This window comes from Camellia sinensis, chromosome 5 (genome assembly GCF_055761805.1).
Source record: "Camellia sinensis isolate YWXY chromosome 5, ASM5576180v1, whole genome shotgun sequence".
NCBI lineage: Eukaryota > Viridiplantae > Streptophyta > Magnoliopsida > Ericales > Theaceae > Camellia > Camellia sinensis.
The window spans coordinates 53,403,363-53,420,098 of record NC_138965.1 but is presented as its reverse complement, the minus strand read 5'-3'; positions in this window follow the sequence as shown (position 1 = coordinate 53,420,098).

Here is a 16,736-nt window from a genome sequence, read left to right as displayed (position 1 = left end):
ACTGCAACGAAGGGACAAGTTCTGAAAGATTTTGTGGCAGAACTCTCCCCGCAAAAAGGGACCAGAGTAGGGGATGGGTTCTCATCAAGAGTATCATGGACCATGCGTTGCGATGGGGCCTTCGACAATAGAGGTACAGGAATAGGGTTTATACTGACCATGCCCAACAAAGAGGCAATAAAATCTTCTGCTCGGCTAGCCTTCTCGACCACCAACAATGAGTGTGAATATGAGGCTCTCATTAATGGGTTCACCACCGCAAAATTGCTAGGGACAAACTCTATAAGTGTTTAATGTGACTTACAGTTGGTCACAAAGTAGATGAATGGGGAATATGCAGTCTGCGATGGAAAAATGATGAAATATTTGGTTGCAGCCAAGAATACAACAGAGCAATTTTCTTCGTTCGAGATTCAGCAAATAGGATGGGATCAAAATAGTCATACAGACGCATTGGCTAGCCTAGCCACGATGGTTGATTAAGAAAAAGCTGAACAATTGAGGTCGAAACTATCGTTTCTTTTAGCATTGCAGAGGGAGACGTGTGACATATCCAACAGGGTGGAAGTTGGATGATCCCCCTCATCTGTTATCTGTCTGAAGGAATACTACTAGCTAACAAAAAGGAAACACATCGGATTCGGCTCTAGGCTGTGCGTTTCTAGATGAATGACTCAATCCAGTTGTTTAAGAAGTCATATTCTGGTCCATACCTCAGGTGTATCCATCCAAATGAGGTAGCAAGCACATTGGAAGAAAGGGTTGTGTGGAGCTCATGCTGGAGGCAGATCTTTGGCAGATCAGTCCCTTATCCAGGGCTATTGGTGGCTCTATATGCAGAAAGATGCTCGATAATTTGTGCAATGATGCTCGGTATGCTAGAGATATGTGCCGATCGTGTAGTAACCATCTGAAAAACTCAACCAGTTGTGAGTCCTTGGCCATTTGCACAATGGGGTTTGAATCTAGTCGGACCAATGCCTAGAGCCCTAGGTAATTTGAAGTAGTTGGTTGTCGCCACAGATTATTTTACAAAATGGATAGAGACTGAACCACTGGCCAATATCAGGAACGTGGATATCATGCGATTTCTATGGCGCAACATAATTACCAGGTTCGGTATTCCAAGAGCGCTCATATCCGACAACGACATGCAATTTGACTGTAGATTATATAAGGAATTGTGTGACCAATATGGAATCAAATCTTACTACTCTACACCGGCTTATTCTTAGAGCAATGGGCAAGTAGAAGCTTCGAACAAAACTATCTTGAATGGGATTAAGAAGTGGTTGGAAGCTTCCAAAGGGAGGTGGGCCGAAGAGCTCCCAATGGTCCTCTAGTGATACCGAACTACCTCTCGACGCGCAACTGGAGAACACCGTTCTCCCTCACATTCGGAATGGAGGCTATCATTCGATTAGAAATTGATTTCCAACATGAAGAGCTAACTTGGTAGAAAATAGGATAAACAAAAGTCTGATTTTGATGGATCTTGATTTAACTAAGGAAAGACGCGAGAGGGAGTCACTTTGGTTAGCAAGATACCAACAAGAAATAGCTCGGGTCTACAACAAGTGCATGAAACATCAGCGGTACACGATCGAGAACTAGTCCTAAAGAAGGGCCTCCCAAGCGACTGCAAGGCGATCGAAGGAAAACTAGGGCCAAACTATGACAGAGCATATCAAGTCACAGATTTGACAGGGGAAGGGGCGTATGAAATCGCCGGGCAGTAGGGAAATGTTCTCCCGAGGAAGGTTAATAATATTTCTTTTTCCAAATTTTTCTCTCTTTTTGAAATAAAATTTTCTTTTTCAAAATTTTCTCTCTTTTTTTCCCATTTTTTTCCTCTTTTCCAAACAACAAAATGAGGTGATATCTATAAACTTCCTAAACACCCAAAACACATGGCTAACCATGTGGTATTTTCAAAAAACACATGGCTTGCCATGTGGTATCTCCAAACCATGTGGCTTGCCACGTGGTGTCAAAGCTGATTTGGCCAAAACAGGTGTAAGGTTGGAATTAAAGCTTAAACCAAACATTTCTATTGAGAAATTCATAAAATAGCAATTTCCAATTTTCATTATTAGGTGTTCGGAAAAAAATGCCCAAGTCTTAAGGCTCGTTAAAATGGGGTGTCTACAATCTGCAGGCAAAAAAAAAAAAAAAAATTGTGATTAGCATGACAAACACAACTGCAACAAATTGAATCGAAAGACTCTTTGGGATAATGCTCACCTGCAGCCAACACTCTGGGCATAGTAGCAGCACCATCGATAAAAAGAGAAGACAAAAATTCCCAACCCCCCTGAAACCATAACTGCATCTTCTGCTTCTACGACATAGGTTCCAGGAAGTAGCTAAACAAGTGACCTATCCTGATCTCGGTGATTGGATGCAAGAAAAAAATGCTCCGTAAGTGGAATGATAGAGGCTGTGACAGTATTGTCGCTCCTATTCACAATTTTGAAAAATTCATATTATGCATAAATGGGGGAACTCTATAGTGCGACAGGATCTCGTGAAGACGGGGATGAAGAGGAAACCCAACCCAACCATCTACTATGGCTAAAACTAACCAAGGAACCTTATCATCACTAGAAAACAAGAAATTATCATTTGGGCGAGGAGGTTCTATATTCACCCTATCAGGAATATCACAGGTTATTCGAAAGTGAGCTATATCTTTGTAGACACTCCATTTTTGACGGCCCTTCAAGACTTGGATGTTCTTGCAGGTACATTCAATGATGAGTTTGATTGAGCGCTTAAAGCCCTCAGCGAAACGCCACATGTTTGAACCTTTCGAACCCTGCATCCATTTTGTTTCCTTTTTGGACCATGTCTTGGTCTTGCCAGCCATCTGTGAAGACTGTCGGCCAGATCTTTTGGTCTGTCGGCCATTGATGTGCCTTGCCAGCCATCAATGATGCCTTGTTGGCCATCACTGATGACCGGCCAGCCACCAGTGTTTTCTGTAGATATTTTGTGCCAGCTGGTTGCACAGATGCATGCATTTGTCCACACGTGGAGGGCTGAATCTCCTTGTATAGAATTCATGTTTTCTACATACAGGGAGTCCCCCTCTCATGTTTTAAGGTTGGAAGATTTCAAACTCATAATTTTCTCTCTCTCTAGTTTTCTCTCTCTCTAGTTTTCTCTCTCTCTCTCTCTCTCTCTCTCTCTCTATCTTGCAATTCTCTACACTTTTGCCTACTTACACTACTTCTTGGCTTTACTTCCTTAACCAAAATTGATCACCTTTGAGTTGAGGTTCTTTGAGGCCTTCTTGGAGCTCTACAAGTTGGTTTTAGCTTGAATTGTTGCCTAGAATCACTCTTCTTTTCAAGAGGTATAATATTTGCTTTGTTAACTTACTTTGCATATTTGTTTTCCTTTCTTTTTTTTACTATTTTTGGGCTGTTTTTGGGCTATAAAAACTTTGTCAAAATGGGCTGAAATTTATGGTTTGAAGCCATTTTAGGGTAGGGGGTGGTTCACCCTTTTTTGTACCTTGTTTGTAAGGCTTCTTCACTTGTGTTTCCCATTTTTAAACCATCTCTTTTTAGGCCTTTAAACACTGATTTTTAGTGGCAAAAAACATGTTTTGAAGTCCAAAATTGGAGGGGTTAGCCTCCCATCCTTGTGTCTTGTTTGCTAGCCTAGTTAACTCCATATGTTAGCATGTTTTTGTAGTTTTTTGTAGCTTTATCTAGCATGTTTTTGCCTTTGTTTTAGACTGCTTTAGCACTTTTTTGGGCTATTTGGGTCAGTTGAGTCTTGTTTAGCATGGTTATAGTGTAAAGGTCCTCACAAAGATGGTGTTTTAGGCCATTAGGCACCTCTTGTTTGAGTTGATTGCATGCTTTGGTATTGTTTTGCACTTCATTTCAGCACTAATCACCTCTGCAGCCTCCCTCCTTTCTTGATTTTTCTTTTTGCTTTGAAAGTTGTTTCAAGTCACTTGTGTGCCTAAGTGTGGAATTGAGGTTTCATACTTAATGGTTTAATCCCTTTGGGGGTTCTTTACCAATGGTATAAGACTTCTTTCATACCCAAAGTAGCTTGTGTTTTGAGCCTTCTTTCCATTAGAGGACTCTAACTCACCTTGTGGACTTAATTGGATTCAGGAATGGTTGGTAAGTTAAAATGAGTAACTAACAACTTGGGACTAAAATTGAGCAAGATAATAACTTGTGTGTTGTGTGTTCAATTGGACGTTAATTGAACACAAGGAAAATTGGGACATTTCATACTAAAAGTGATGAAATGTCTCAAGTTTCCTAGGTCTCCATTGCCCTTGATCATGCATGATAGGATGATGGTTCTTGAGTGTCTTGCCTCGCATTCATTGAGCTTGCACACCTTGAATCACAAGCCATCATGCAATGAAATTGCTTGGATTAGTGGTTTGTGGTTTAAGTTCACAACTCCTTGGATTTGTCCATGAAAAGGAGGGGTGAATGGTGCAGACAATCCTTGGAAAAATCCTTTTTTTCCTCTGTTTGTACTCTATTTGCAGCATGGTGAGCCAGTGCATCAGTGGCCGGCAGGCCACCATCCATGGCTGGCAATGCACTATAGATGGCCGGCAGACCACCTTCTTTTTTAGCCAATGGCCAACAGTATTCATCCATGGCTGACTGGCCACTGATGTAAACTTCAGCAAAATTTTGGTAAGGTGGAGCAGAAAGGTTCTGGAAATGTTCAACTCTGCAAATAGAGGCTTTCGAGAGCAAAACTGAGGTCTTTTCGGGCAAAAACTGTGCATGTGCATCTTTCCACTTCCCGAGGTAGAGTAGTGACAACATAATTAGAAATGTTAACTGCTTAGCCTATTTACACTTGTGTTGTAATTTAATTAGTTAGCTTGCTAGTTAGTTCATTCAAGTGTTGTACTAATTAGTTAATTAGTTTAGCTATTTATTTCATTTGGTTTGTAATAATTAGCTTAGCCCTAATTAGTTGCTAGTTAGTTAGCTTTTATTCATTCGAACTCTCCTTCATGAGAGCAAAATGTAATAATGTGTATGTCTTCCAACCCCACGTCTTTCTCCCTTTTGTTTAATCGCTTTTGTTGGTTAGATTAGGGACATTTTTCAATTAGCATACCCTATGCTTGCATCCATTTATTTTGTATTGCATGCACCGAGGCTCGAAGCATCATTCAAACTGCATTGTTGTTTCAATACTTCTTTGAATACCTGTTAACCACATGTTATCAAATTAATTCATATGTCATATTAGTAGCCGTCCCTATTAAATTGCATATTGCATGTGTTGCATTAGGCATCTTGTATAGTTAGGAAGCATGCATATTTTTCTAACTCATATTTTCTTAGCTTGGAATACTAGGTGAGTTTTAATGCTTTAGCATACTTGCATGAATGTGAGTGATTGCCATGTCTAGCATGCTTGCCATGAGGCTAAATGCTTACTTGATAAACTGCTTGGATGCCTGTGGATGAAGGCTTATTGCTTGAATTGGAATGATTCAACGAATGTATGTTTTAAGCCCACTATGTTTGGTGACAAATTCGCAGACTTTAAGCCCACTTGAAGTGGCAAATTCAAACCCTTTTCGCAAAAACAAACATGAAGTTGAATTGTTCCAATTTAAGAAAACTAGTCTATACTTGCTTGTGTGCACCACATAGTAAAGCTAGCCTAATAACCTGAACAAGAGCACATAATGTTTATAAAAAATCGTATCATGATTAGTAGAGGTTGATCTTTGATCGGGCGAGCGGGGGTGCTCAATTCATGACCTTCCCCTCTCGTACCTAAGTTCCCGAGTCAAGGTAACTTTGGTGATGACGGACATATGGCCTTTGGCACGAGTCATGGGTTTCCTAAAATTTTCCAAAAATAAATATTTAGGTGGCGACTCTGTATTTGAAAAAGCAGCCCAATTTTGGCATTTTTTATCCTAAAATCAATTTTTCAAAAAGATTTTCCGAATTTAGATTCTTTAGTATTTATCAATTTCACATTGCGTATGTGAAATTAGATTCAGAACCGCATGATTCTGAACTGTAGGGCTTCTTTCAAACCTCCGAAAGGGGGCGCGAAAAAGTCGAGCTACAACCTTCTATACTACTAAGCAAGTAAGCATATTTCCCTATCTCTACACGAATCTATGGAAGCTAAAACAACAAGAGGAGAAGTAAAAAAAACTTATGATAGACAGAAGAGGATACCCAGGGAAGGCGTTTTGCTGAACAATGGCACAAGAATAGGTGTCAGCACTAGGCGTCGTTTTGGTCGAAAATGCTATCAAAGCAAATATCCATATATCAATACAAATGATTTATATCTCTATATGTGTAAAGAAAGGAGAAACGATGTTCCGATGTACATGTCGCTTTGTTCGAATAACGTGCCCTCGCATTTAATGTCAAGTATTGATAGACGTTTCGAATCACTGATACGTGCCCAGGTGATGTAAATGCACAAAATACTGAAGCCCCTAAAACCCTAAAGAACCTATCCCAGGGATAGTATATTAGCCAAAAACGATGCTAATCTCTTGCTTAGGAGCAAATGGCAGACCTATGAGGGTTCTCTTACGAAAACTTGTCCTAGGGATAGTACATCGACCAAAAACGATGCCGATCTCTTGCTTAGGAGCAAAGAACGGACCTATGAGGGTTCTCCTAAGTAAACCTATCATAGGGATAGTACATCAGCCAAAAACGATGCCAATCTGTTGCTTAGGAGCAAAGAATGGACCTATAAGGGTTCACTTAAGAAAACCTATCACATGAACCTATCCAAGGAACCCTATCATCAATAGAAAACAAGAAATTATCATTTTGGCGAGGAGGTTCTATATTCACACTATCAGGAATATCACAGGTTATTCGAAAGTGAGCTATACCTTCTAGACAACTAAGCAAGTAGGCATATTTCCCCATCTCTATACGAATCTATGGAAACTAAAATAACAAGAGGAGAAACGTAAAAACTTATGATAGACAGAAAAGGCTACCCAGGGGAGGTGTTTTGTTAAATGATGGCACAAGAACAAGCGTTAGCACTAGATGTCGTTTTGGTCGAAAATGCTTTTGAAGCAAATATCCAGATATCAATGTAAATGATTTGTACCTCTATATGTGTAAAGAAAGGAGAAACGACGTACCCTTTCGACGCGCATATCGCTTCGTTTGAATAACGTGCCCTCACATTAAATGTCAAGTATTGATAGACATTTTGAATCACTGACACGTGCCCAAGTGATATAAACGCATAAAAGATTGAAGCCCCCAAAACCCTAAAAAACATATCCCAGGGATAGTACATTAGCCAAAAATGATGCCGATTTCTTGCTTAGGAGCAAAAGACGGACCTATGAGGGTTCTCCTAAGAAAACCTATCCCAAGGATTGTACATCGGCCAAAAACAATGTTGATCTCTTGCTTAGGAGCAAGGAACAGACCTATGAGGGTTCTCCTAATGTCACGACCCCATTCCGCCCCCAATGGAATGATGCCGTGATGGTCAGTAATCCGAGATTACCGAAGGCCAACTTACAAAGATTCACACAAACAGAGTATATATATGGAGCATACATGTGCGAAAGCATAAATTTAAATCTAATTTATCCATAAGAGCTATGCATAGATTAAATGAAATGACATACATATTAACATGGTTTCACAACTTGAATACAACATAAAATAAACTTAATATTACATCTTGATCAAAAGGCTTCTCAAGCCCAAACATACAAGACAAATGATCTATAAAGCTAAGAAGCATAATCTTCAAGATGAATACAAAAGCATAAAACAAAACACATCTTCCAATAAAGCTTAGGCGACATTGCCTTCTTGATGAACACCTACATATATATATATATATATAAAGGAGAGGGGTGAGCTAAAAACTTAGTGAATGATATAAGTAATAAAGGTTTGAATGAATGATAGTTGGGATTTTATTAAAACAATACATATCATAGCTTGTAACAAAACAAGGGATGAACCAAGGTCATCAATCAAAGTTTTTCAAAGTTTCAAGGGATGTTTACTAATACATACATAATACAAGGGATGATATTCATTGACAAAACAAGGAAATGACCGACTCGGAATTGATTAGACAAGCCCACCCATCGGTGGCAAGGGAGATATCTCAAACAAGGGTACTAGTTGTGTTAAAGTCCCCTAGCACACAAGGACCTTTCTGGAATGTCATCAAAATAAACATAATACTTGATACAAAAAATAAGGGATAATCATTCATGTTTGATCAAATACTTTTTCAAAGCAAGCAAAACTTTTATCAAAACATTATAACATAAATTATTAAAAAAAAAACACTCACAATAGCTCTTCAGATGTAGGGTTTAAGGCAAAGATCCAAGACCTACAAATACATGGCAAAGTCCACTGAATGCACTTCAAGAAGACAAGAAGAGATGCTCAAAGATGGTTATGTAATGCACTCTCAAAACAAGCTTCAAAGGAGTAAATAGATCTCGGCATTTCTTTCCAAAACCAAGTCAAAATAGAGTAAAAGATGTTCTGGAAGTCAAATCAATGTTTTTCTTATTGGAAAAGCATACTGGGTACAAATTAGGTCTTAAAATGGATGCACAGAGATGAATTGGGCCGAAATGGCCTAGCTGAGTGAACTTAGGAGGTCTTGGCCAAGGTTTCACACCTCTTGGCCAAGGTGTGGTCTCCTTAGTCGCCGGCCAGGGTGCAACAAGGTGTCGGCAAAGGTGTACTGTGGTTGGCCTAGGTGTGCATGCAAGGCAGACTAAGATGCAAGTGATCATACAAGGTAGGCCAAGGTGAGACGCACTGCTTGGCCTAGGTGTAAGGTCTGGACAAGAGTGGGTCTTGATGACCACACTTAGGGAAATAGTAAAGTCTCGAGATCTGGGTTTCCTTTAAAGAAAATGAAGAACATGAAGAGCATGAATGCTAAAATCATGATTTCTTATTCAAAATATGAGATTTCATGATATGAGTTCAAAAACATGGACCTGGGTACCCATATATGAAGATTTCATGAAAACGAATACAAAAACATAGAACTTGTTACAAACTTTTGGATCAAAACAAAGCTTTCTTTTAAGAACACAAGAACATCACTTTCTCTCTCTAAAACAAAACTTTAAAGCAATGCATGACTCATGAATCATACTAGATCATGCAATGTGGTCAGATTAACATAAAGAACATCAAGAGTAGATTAAGAATCTAACCTCAAAACGCAAATCTAATGGTTCAAACTCTAATAATCAAGCTTAGAAAGTCTAGCTCTCTTAGTCTAAGAACTTCTTCTTCTTCCTAGATATTCTCTCTCTTCAAGACAAAGATATGGCAAACGATATGGGTTTCTCAACTGTTAACTAACTTAAACCCACTACTGGGACATGTGGCATCATCTGATCAAATCTCCTCAAAATGGTGTCAGAATGAAAAGATAAGAGTAGGTCAAAGTGTATACAACAAGTAAGGTGGCATAGGCACTCTAATAAGGCAAGGATCCTGGATCAAAACATAGGCTTCGGATAGGTAAGGTCTCTCTAACCTTGGCCAAAAGGGGTGACACTTGGCCCAGATGTGACACATCTCGACCTGGGCTATACAAGTCAAGGAACAAGATTGCTAGGTGTTGGCTAAGCTGCATAACAAGGCTGCAAGGTTCAAGGATTGAAGATCTCGGATGCCTAGATGATACATATCTCGGCCTAGGTGATACACACCTCGGCCTATATGATGTACATCTTGGCCAAGATGCTAGGGTGAAGGTGGAGGTCAACCAAGACGGTTCCAAGATGCCCCTAGGTGTTGACGCTTAACGGCCTAGGTGTAAATGGTTCAAATGTGTGACCTAGGTATGAGTTAACAAAGGTAGATAGCCTAGGTTCAATACACAAAGCAAGGAGCAAAGCATGAATCTAACAATTAGACAAAAACACATTAGTACAAAACAAGACATGATCCCGTACTTAGACAAAATATCAAAGTTCACAAGTTGCAAGCTTAACAAACCAAAATCATGTAAATTCTCATGAATATGACTAAGGCAAAATGAGGGTTGTTATACCTAAGAAAACTTATGACAGGGATAGTACATCAGCCAAAAACGATGCCGATCTCTTGCTTAGGAGCAAGGAACGGACCTATGAAGGTTCTCCTAAGAAAATCTATCACAGGGATAGTAGATTAGCAAAAAACGATGCCAAATCTCTTGCTTAAGAGCAAGGAACAGACCTATGAGGGTTCTCTTAAGAATACCTATCACAAGGATAGTACATCAGCCAAAAATGATGTCGATCTCTTGCTTAGGAGCAAGGAACGGATCTATGAGGGTTCTCCTAAGAAAACTTATCCTAGGGATAGTACATCGGCCAAAAATGATGTCGATCTCTTGCTTAAGAGCAAGGCATGGACCTATGAGGGTTCTCTTAAGAAAACCTATCCCAGGGATTGTACCTCGGCCAAAAACGATACCGATCTCTTGATTAGGAACAAGGAATGGACCAATAAGGGTTCTCCTAAGAAAACCTATCACACGGATAGTACATCGGCAAAAAATGACGCCTATCTCTTGTTTAGGAATAAGGAACAGACCTATGAGGGTTCTCCTAAAAAAACCTATCTTAGGGATAGTACATTGGTAAAAAATGATGCCGATCTCTTGCTTAGGAATGGACCTATGAGGGTTCTCCTAAGAAAATCTATCCCAAGGATAGTACATCAGCCAAAAACGATGCCGATCTCTTGCTTAGAAGCAAGGAACGGACCTATGAGGGTTCATCTAAGTAAACCTATCCCAAGGATAGTACATCATCCAGAAATGATGCTGATCTCTTGCTTAGGAGCGAGGAACATATCTATGAGGGTTCTCTTGAGAAGAATCTATCCCAGTGATAGTACATCGGCTAACAAACAATGCCAATCTCTTGCTTGGAAGCAAGGAATATGCTTTTGATAATTCTCCTAAAAATTCCAGAAATATTCCAAATCAGTAACTAAAAATAGAGATACCAATTAAATAGATAATAAAGAATGATGCTAACAAAGACGTAATTTTAAACTACATTCATACAATCAAAAACCGTTCATAAAACAAACTATAAAGTTAATCCACGAAATCTTTCATACAATAAAAAATATTCATAAAACAAACTACAAAGTTTATCCACAAAATCTTTCATACAATAAGAAAACATCCATAAAACATACTACAAAGTTAATCCAAAAAATCTTACAAAAAAAATAAAAATAAATAAATAAATACAAAAAAAGAAAGAAAGAAGAAGAAGATGAAACTCTTCATCACTCGCCATCACTCTGCTCTTACCCTTTCTTTAGTCTCTCCACTTGGCTTTTCCAAGGCATCTGGGCACGGATAAAGAATGTTCTTCCTCAGTTCGGACTCCACTTAAACATTAACAACTCGAAGTTCAAACGTCCATCCATCTTCAAACATCATGTTCTCCAATTTGGTGAACTGCATTTCGTAAATGGCAGTGGCTTCACTACATCAGTCATCCTTGGTCACCTTGACCACATCCGAAAGACTTTCCTTTAAGGCAGCAAGGGCAGTAGAGAGTTGCTCATTTTCTTCCTTCAAGCCATTGATCTCCTACGCCAAAGACTTTAGACAAAGTCCATCATCTGACGCTTCTTCTTAGCCTCCGCCATCTTCACCTCTGAAGTGGCCAGCCGAAGTTCCAGCTCCTTCACCCTCTCGTTTTGCTTGTCACTCAAGGTCTTCAGCTTGTCAGTAGCCCTAATTATTTTGCCATGGCGCACCATGGCCTCATAAGTAGAGAACAGACCCTATAAAAAGAAAAGAGTAATGTTGACAAGAATTTTCTTTAAAAACAAAAAAATGAACACCTCACAGCAGGGTGATGATAAGCACTTACCACTAAAGAAAACTGCAAGATCTGTGAGAAGACAACCATATCTGACTGTTCAGCTAATCGAGCGACATCAGCAGGGAAAATGGAGCTACGAATAATTGAAGAGGCCACTTCGGCATTGCCTAGCATTGGTTATCTACCAATCCTTTAGGGCAGGCATGAGGATGATCGGGGAGCTGACGGCTATTTCCTTTGAGGTAGAAGCTGGAGACGAAGCAGCAACGACAACAATAGAAGAATTTGATCGAATCTTCTTCCACACCTCTACTAGTTAGTCGGTGGGATGCTTGCCCGATGTTTGACCTAAGGCTTAGGGAGAAGTGCTCTCAGTAGTAGCTATGACAGAGGAGGGAGAAGAATTGTCTACCACCACGATCGACGATCGTTTTGGCCAATTAGAGACATCAGAGACAGCCTGGGAAACTGAGGCTGACTTACCATCTCTTTGATGCTTTAAGGCAGTAGCAATCTCTAAGAAATTCTTCGAGGGCATGATGTCTGAAATCGTTGCCTTCGAACTAGATGATTTTTCTTATGGTTGTTCTTCTTCAGGTGCTACTTCCTTGATATTCTCCCGAAGATAGAGAAGGATGTAAAAATTGAAGCCGCCGTCAGCACCAAGGTCTAAACCGTCTGTCGCAGTCATGGTACCATAATAAGGGACATAGGAAAACAGCACATGTGCCGCCCCACATTGGCCTTGTTGTTCTGGTGGCTCTCTGTACGACCAAGCTTATGGAAGAAGAGGGAGGTTCACTTGATCTTTCCACTCTCTTGGATGAGAAAAAACTTCAGGAGCTGGAAAAAGTGACAGGAAAGCATTAACAGACAGAAAATCATAAAAGATGATATTACAGGCAAGTAGAAAAATAGAGAATAACATAGTGAACCAATGACCCTGGGAATAGATTGGATCTGATTAGCATTAGGGGGGAATTCCCAATTCCCCTCTACTATGACAAACACATCGTTGACACCCTTGCCAGAATTAGGAAGCATTTGAACAAGTTGACGCTTCGCCAATCTGAACTTAAAGTAAAATTTTGACCTTTCTTTGGTAGTTGGGACAAAATTATAACAATATCTAATCTTATAAGGGCTTAGATTGATCCCTAAGATATTATTCAGGGCAATTACGCCCATAATAATTCTAAAAAAATAGGGCGAAAGCTGGGAATGAGGTACCCCATAGAAATAAAGCACCTTCCTAAAGAGAGGATGTAGGGGGAATCAAACTCCCTCATCGACTATGTTTATCAAAGGAAGAGTAATTCACTCCTCTGACCCCTCTGTGATGCTATCGTTAGAAGAAGGAAAACGAACGACAACATCATTAGGAATGCTATACAGAGTTCTAAACTTTGTAATACTTTCATTAGACTCAAAGAAACCTATTAGGCGATTCATGGTGAAAGTAAAGGAAAGACAATAGAAGAAGAAGCGGGAAGATGTGAACATAAATTCAAAATTGAAAGAAACAAACGAAAGAAGAAACTTACAAGGATTACAAACTAGGACTTTAGGAGAAGGATAGAGAGGAACGCGTATAGGGTTCTGAGAAGACAATGAGCAAAGTGGCAAAAGGCAAGGGACACCCCCTCAATTAATGTGTCTGAAGTGAAATGGCACATTGAAAGATGAAATGACGGGTGTCATCATTAAATTTAAAACCATGGAAAAGACGCGTGTCACTTACAGGGGCAGCGATCTGGATTCCAATTAGGTTAACCATGATGCCTTCGACAATTCGCCACAAAAAATCGCTGAAGAGAGCCAATTGTGGAGGGGTAAAAACGTTGACCCAAAGCCCAGAGGTAAAAATATTGGCCTAAAGCCCAAGTCCATCCAAACAATCCGAATCAAGAGAAAAGCCTAAATCATCAATACGTCCGTCAGACGAGGGAACAGTGTCACGTGACCAAAGCTTGAGTAAAATCACATTCTGGAAGTAGATTTGCAAAATGTAGGGATGCCCTTAGATTCATTCATAATCAATGGCAAGGATCACCATCATTAGAGATAGGAGCATAGGCCCAACCAACTCAAATAACACAACCATCTGATGAACCTAATCGGACAGATTTAGCAATCGACAAATTGGCCACTAACGCTTGACATAATTTAAGCAGCACACAACATGATAATCCAACGGAAAAGGATCACAACAACCTGGCCACTTGCTCGACCAAAGTCTTGTAGTAACTAGAGCCCTTAGATGAAGATACCAATCCAACGGCCGAGGCCAAGACAATGACACTATAAAAGGAAGAATAAGAAAAAAAAGAAAATCTTTCTTCCTAACCAAATACTATGTGGCCGATCATATTTCTGACTTGATCACTGGAGGGTCCTTTCGACCATCCCTGGTAGGGAGTGATCGTTGGCAAATTAGTTTTTCTTTGCAGAGTAAAGGAAGGAGCATCTCATCTTACTTTCCATGTGGAGAATCTTTCTACCTTCCATAATATTATAAACACACACACACACATATATATATCTTAGAATATATTGTCAGAATAATATCTTAGATTATATATTATTCAAATATATTAAGTGTATTTTTGTATAGATAGGTTATGTTCCTCACTGTATAAGGAGAGATCCTTGGAATCATTTGTGAATACAATTCACCTATATTTTTATTCTCTCTCATTTCTTGTTTATCAATCTTAGTGTGCGTAAAACAGGAAGTGACACTTGTCCTTGGAGACACTACACACCCTCCTCTCCGGGAGAGCAAGATAGTCTAATGGAGAGAAATTGTACATAGATGAGACAATATACTATAAATGATAAATTTTTTTTTGTGTGTGTGTATAATTTTGATACATAGAAAGAGTTGTATTAAGTATAAAAATAAATTTACACCATACACATAAAAAAGTTACATTATTATAAAAATATAATTTTCTTGTCACTACTCCATCAAAATGTAATTTTCCTAGACTAAAAGAAGTAAGCAACTTCGCAAGCTTAATTTATAGACACCATTGACCAACAATTAATGCTCATATTTTAATACAGAAAGGCTTGCGTTTTGTAAGATTGAAATGCTTAACAAGCCTCCTGATACGTATTATGTAGTAGTTGGCCCGTGCTATAGACAGGATAAAATAATTAATTATTTAAAATGTACAAATAATTTAATACAATATATTTATCAAATTTATATAACTTATTGAGAAAAAAAATTTATTGTCGACTAACATCTATTTTTTTCTATATAATTATTCAAAAAATTCTTAAGTTATGTTTGCATCTAGAATTTTTAAAGAAAAAAATTGAAAAGTTGAACAAAATGAACTTTTATTTCATGCACAAACCTATTTAAATTATTTTCGTTTTATACAAATCCAAAATTTTATGGTAACTGCCTTTGCACAAATTCAAAATTCCAAGGTCAAACTGATTTTTTTACATAATCCACATCAATGAGTGTAATATGGATTCTAAGGAATTAGGTATTTTGATGGAGATATTGAAGTTGTGCAGTAGTTTCAACTTTTAATGAAATATTTCAATTTTAAATTTGGTTCAGTTTGGTTATATAGATAATAGAGGAAAGTGGAAAAAAAAAAAACATAATAAATTTTTATGTGTTTTTTTTTTTAGATAGAGAGTCCTCAAAAGTAATGGAAACTAAAGTTTCTTGTACAACTCAGCTTGTTAGTTACACTAATAATTTCTTTGCAAAATATATAGGAAGATTTATTTTTTCTATATTACTCTCCACAACGTTGATTATATTTTTTTCTATCATTTTCTTACAAAAAATTTCATCTATTTTATAACAATTCTGGTTCTAACCTGACACTTTTATTGCTTTTGGATCTGAGAAATCGTATATTTGATTGTGGTTCGGTTTATTTCCATCTTCTTGTTGTTTTCCTCTTTGTTGTTGGTTGGGTTTGGCTATTGGGAGTTTTGGTTGTATTTGAAACAAGTTAGGAAGTTAGTGTTTCAAAGTGTTGTTCCCCAGATTTTTGTCTGTTCGCTCGAAAGATGCTTCTTGCGCTCGAGCAGTCTTTTACAGTCTATAAAACTATTGAGAGTTTGATATTTGTGTTCGAGCGATGCTTCTTGTGCTCGAGTAGTCTTTTACAGTCTATAAAACTACTGAGAGTTTGATATTTGTGCTCGAGCGATGCTTCTTGCGCTCGAGCGGTCTTTTACAGTTTGTAAAACTATTGAGAGTTTGATATTTGAACTCGAGCTACACTTCTTTTGCTTGAGTGAACTTTTACAAGTCTAAACTACTGGGATGGGGCCATTGTGTGCTCGAGCAGTGGTTTTGGTCACTTGAGTGGTGTCACTTACTATGCATTTTGGCTTGAGTAGTGTTTTGATTGCTCGTGCGGTCTGCTCGTCTATCCTTTCGAGAGACAACCTTTTTGGATCACCTTTTCATCTCTTTCTCTCACTAAACATTTCAAAACCTTAGATCTACTCCCTCTCTCTCTAGTTCTTGAACTCTAGCTCCACATACTCTCAGTCCGTGCATTTCCTCACCCTAGTTCTTTGGAGTAAAAGATAGATCACGTCGAGGGTTTCGTTCTAATCGGAGAAGTTAGTGTTTTTGGCTCTGCCGAGTTCTACTTCTTGTTTCCTTTGGTCTTCTCCTTTGAGGTAGGATTTCTTTAAGTCTTTTATATGATTTTTAGCTTAGTTATTTGCTCTTTGAAAAATGTTATTTATTTGGAAATTTTTTGGTAAAACCTAGGGTTTGGTTTGAAATCAAAAGAGGGGTTTTCCAAATTGATTTTTGAAAATGGTTGTAGGAATATGGTTGTGGATGAGTTTTGTTGAAATAATGGAAATCTTTTCCCAAAATTGATTT